Source organism: Lepidochelys olivacea (genome assembly GCF_965140295.1).
Source record: "Lepidochelys olivacea isolate rLepOli2 genome assembly, chromosome: 23".
NCBI lineage: Eukaryota > Metazoa > Chordata > Testudines > Cheloniidae > Lepidochelys > Lepidochelys olivacea.
Genome location: NC_140433.1, coordinates 4,698,900 through 4,703,223, shown reverse-complemented (window position 1 = coordinate 4,703,223; position 4,324 = coordinate 4,698,900). Strand labels below are relative to the sequence as shown.

Sequence of the window (4,324 nt, the reverse complement as noted above, 5' to 3'; positions counted from 1 at the left end):
ACTGAACGTCGGCCTGCTGCTACCCCACAGTGCACCGGTTACCGGCATGTCTGGTTACCCGCTAGTGGCGGAGAACTAATGGAAGTGATTGGGCTCTGTGAAATGGATCAGGCCATCCTCTGTCGGCTTTTTATAAGGGAGGTGGTGTAACCTAGTGGTTAGAGCACTGGAGTGAGACTTGGGAGACTGGGGTTCCAGTCTCTGCTGGGTGACTTTGGGTAGCCCCTCTGTGTGATTTCCCATTAGGACAATGGGAAAATGACTCTGACCTCCTTTGTAAAGCGCTTTGAGCTCTACAGCGGAGTAAGATCTCTGCATTAGCTGTGCAATTGCTGGTGAGACCTTTTTCCGTTGGAAAAGAGCGTTCAGTCAACCCACACTTTTCAAGGAAACTTTTTATATTTTTTCCTGGAATTTTTAGTTTAGAGAAATATTTGACGATTGTTTTCTTTTAAATGCTTCCTTTTGGAAAATTGCAGGAGGGAAAAAAAAAGTAAAACTTATTTGCTTCAGAATATTGGGGTTTTCTCCCCACTTCTTGCACTTTGTTGCTGTTTTTTACAACTGGCAAAAGTTGGGGGAACAGTAAAAATGGGGGAAGAGATCGTATTTTTTTTTTTACTGCTTAAAACAGATCCATATCTCTTACCTTTCCCTGCCCCCCCAAAGGCCAAAAAAGGAGGTGGAGGGAAATACGCCAAAATCTTTTTAAAAATGAAATGTTTTGATTTAAAAAAAAACCCCCTGAAATTACACTTGGATGGTGAAATAAAATGTTTCCATTTTGTTTCCAAACGTTGATTAGAAACTAAACGAAACTATTTGTTTTGTTCAGAAAATTCCCAGGGAGAATATCTAAATTTATCATTGAAAAATGTCTGGAGGATTATTTTGTCACTAGAAATTTACGCTGGAGGGTAAGCGGGAATCTCATGTTCCAAACACTCTAGTTGTTGTTTTCCATAGGGGACCCTCCCCTTCCATTTATTTCTATTAGATGTATTATAGTAGTACGTAGGAGCCCCCGTCACGGACCAGGACCCTGTGGTGCCAGGCGCTGTACGTTTTGGTTGCTATTAGGCATATTACAGTAGCACCTAGGCGCCCGGTCATGGACCAGGACCCCATGGCACTAGGTGCTGTACAAACACAGAACAAAAGGATGCTCCCTGCTCTAAGGAGCTGACAATTGAAGTATGTCAGGCCATGCCCCGTTCGGAGAAGACCGTCCAGTCGCCTGGCTGGCCTGGGCTGCCGAGTCGCCTGGCTGGTGTGCTCTGGTGTGGCGGTGTAACAGTGTTAAATGGAGACTGATACAAGGCAGTGAGGGCTGCTCTGCGTACCCCTCCCCACCCTCCTCCTGCCCAGCTTTCCCTGTGCCAAGCCTCAGAGAGCAGAGGATGAGCCAAACCCAATTTTTCCTATGACCGAAGAGAGAAGCATGATCCCAGCCTCTGGCAATCAGCCCTGCCTCTGATACCCCCTTCTCCTGAGTGCCCTGGAACTAGTCACACAGGGCCACACCCAGTGCTAGGGAGAACCTCCCGCACCTCTCTTTGGGGCACCCCCAGTCTCTCCGCCTTCGCTCCTGCCGGCTTTCAGGGATACGGTGGATGAGGACATATGCGTGGTGACGCAGGAGTGTGGCACTGCAGACCTCCTCAGGGATTCCCATTTACAGCGGGCAACCCATGCTTGCTAGCCCCAAGCATTCAAAAAACTTGAGCAAAGCTAGTCAGAACTCGGAATTTCTGGTGCCCCAACATCTCGACATTACCTTTCACCCCAAACTGAATGGAAAGTCAACTTCCCGTAAGAGGAAATTCCTGGAAAACTCTCGTGTGGGAAACTACAGCTGGTTGGGAAAGTTTCAACAAAAGCTTTTTTTTTTTTTTTTTACCCCTCCCTTCTCTCCCCACAATGCTGATGCATCATGCTGATCAGCTGTAGAGTCGATTGCTTGACCACACCTTGGTCTGTAATGAAATTGACTCAGGAGACCGACCAACTGCTGTCAGTCAGGTTTATTGCTAGAAGCCAATAACGAAGTACAGGGAAAAGGTTCTAGGTGATCCCAGTCTCCAAGAAGTTAGAACATAAGAGCGGCCAGACTGGGTCAGACCAAAGGTCCGTCTAGCCCAGTGTCCTGTCTTCTGACAGCGACCAATGCCAGGTGCCCCAGAGGGAATGAACAGACCAGGGAATCATCAAGTGATCCATCCCGTTGCCCATTCCCAGCTTCTGGCAAACAGAGGCCAGGGACACTTATAAAGTTTGCGGACGATACCAAGCTGGGAGGGGTTGCGAGCGCTTTGGAGGGCTGGATTAGAATTCAAAATGATCAACTGGAGAAATGGTCTGAAATAAAGAGGCTGAAATTCAATAAAGACAAATGCAAAGTACGCCACGTAGGAAGGATCTGGGAGTTAGAGTGGTTGTGCGTTGTGTGAAGAAATACTTCCTTTTATTTGTTTTAAACCTGCTGCCTATTAATTTCATGTGGAGACCCTTAGTTCTTGTGTTACTAGAAGGAGTAAAATGCACTTCCTTATTTACTTTCTCCACACCAGTCACGATTCTATAGACCTCTGTCATATCCCCCCTTAGTCATCTCTTTTCCAAGCTGAAAAGTCGCCAGCCTTATTAATCTCTCCTCATACGGAAGCCGTTCCATCCCCCTAATCATTTTTCTTGCCCTTTTCTGAACCTTTTCCAATTCCAATATATCTCCTTGGAGATGGGGCGACCACCTCTGCACGCAGTATTCAAGATGTGGGCGTACCATGGATTTATATAGAGGCAACATGATATTTTCTGTCTTCTTATCTCTCCCTTTCTTTATGATTCCCAACATTCTCTTCCCTTTTTTGACGGCCGCTGCACATTGAGTGGATGTTTTCAGGGAACTATCCACAAGATCTTTCTGGAGTGCCTGGTAACAGCTAATTTAGACCCCATCGTTTTATGTGTGCAGTTGGGATTCTATTATCATTTTATATGGATTGTTGTCTCGTGCAGCGTTCTTATGTTCACCTTATGCAGAGGGTGTGCTCCAAATTTACACCTCTAGAAGCTATCTTCTTATACCCTGCCTGTGTAGAAGTAAAAGGTACAGTGTACATCATCTGAAACTAGATTTTTCCAATCTGCTTTTTACCTTGATTTTCTGGTACCATGCTGTGCCCCTTCTCTCTTTGTTCTGAACACATGCGTTCCAGGAACCCAGAAGTGTGAAGGCATCTCCTAGGTTTCAGAGTAGCAGCCGTGTTAGTCTGTATCTGCAAAAAGAAAAGGAGGACTTGTGGCACCTTGGAGACTAACCAATTTATTTGAGCATGAGCTTTCGTGAGCTACACCTCACTTCATCGGATGCGTTCAGTGGAAAATTCAGTGGGGAGATTTATATACATAGAGAACATGAAACAATGGGTGTTACCATACACACTGTAACGAGAGTGATCACTTAAGGTGAGCTATTACCAGCAGGAGAGTGGTGGGGGTGGGGAGGGGGAGGGGGAGGGAACCTTTTGTAGTGATAATCAAGGTGGGCCATTTCCAGCAGTTGACAAGAATGTCTCCTGTTTGTGACAGGGTAGAACACTTATATCTTGTCCTTTTCCTGTTGGACATTCCAGTACTAGCCTGTGAGAGTAACTCCCTGCCTTCTACTGTTCTGGTAAAACACTCCGATGTCCTGATCCTGATGGTTTTCCTATCTATTTAAGCCCAACGCTTGCTTCGGTAAAATGCAAGGTGTTCTGGGATACTTAGCATAAGTGAACAGGATTATAGTAAAGATATAGGTCAGTTTAGGCTCTATGACTGCTATAATGGTTGGGCTTAATGCTATTTGTGCATAATGCACACTAATATACAGATGGTGAGGATAATAGATATTATTAATATGATTATATATAAATATGATAGTCAGCATTTGTGCCCACAAGGGCTGGGGGGGAGATACCAGCGAAAGGAGGACACTTGGGCCTAAGAATAGTAAACTATGCTTTACTGAAGGAAGGAAGGAAGAACTTACGCTCCAATCTGCGTGGGGAGCCCCTAGGACGCGCGGCGGGGCTGCAAGGGACTCTGGCCGTTTGGGACAGCTGACCAGGCAGGATTCTGCCGTGGGGGAGTCCTCTGCGGTGCTATATTCTCCGCGCTTATCTCGGGGTTACATGGGGTCAACAGCTGGCTACATTCTTATATGTACGATTTATGCTTATTACATAAACTGACTCGTTTACAGGCAAAAATATGCTGAGCTAGGCTACAATGTCTTTTGGCAGGGTCTGTTGGACAAAGTTCGTTGAAACTGCCTGCA

The 4,324-nt window shown here is 45.9% G+C and overlaps 1 long non-coding RNA gene across 1 annotated transcript; it reads right to left on the bottom strand.

The window, feature by feature from the left end:
- Positions 1-2,057: 2,057 nt before the first annotated feature.
- LOC311511997 lies at positions 2,058-4,100 on the bottom strand. Its single transcript, XR_014709377.1, has 3 exons — positions 4,037-4,100; positions 3,158-3,278; positions 2,058-2,358 (listed from the first exon to the last, which is right to left on the bottom strand). It is a non-coding gene; the product is annotated as an uncharacterized lncRNA (long non-coding RNA).
- Between the last annotated feature and the right edge of the window lie 224 nt (positions 4,101-4,324).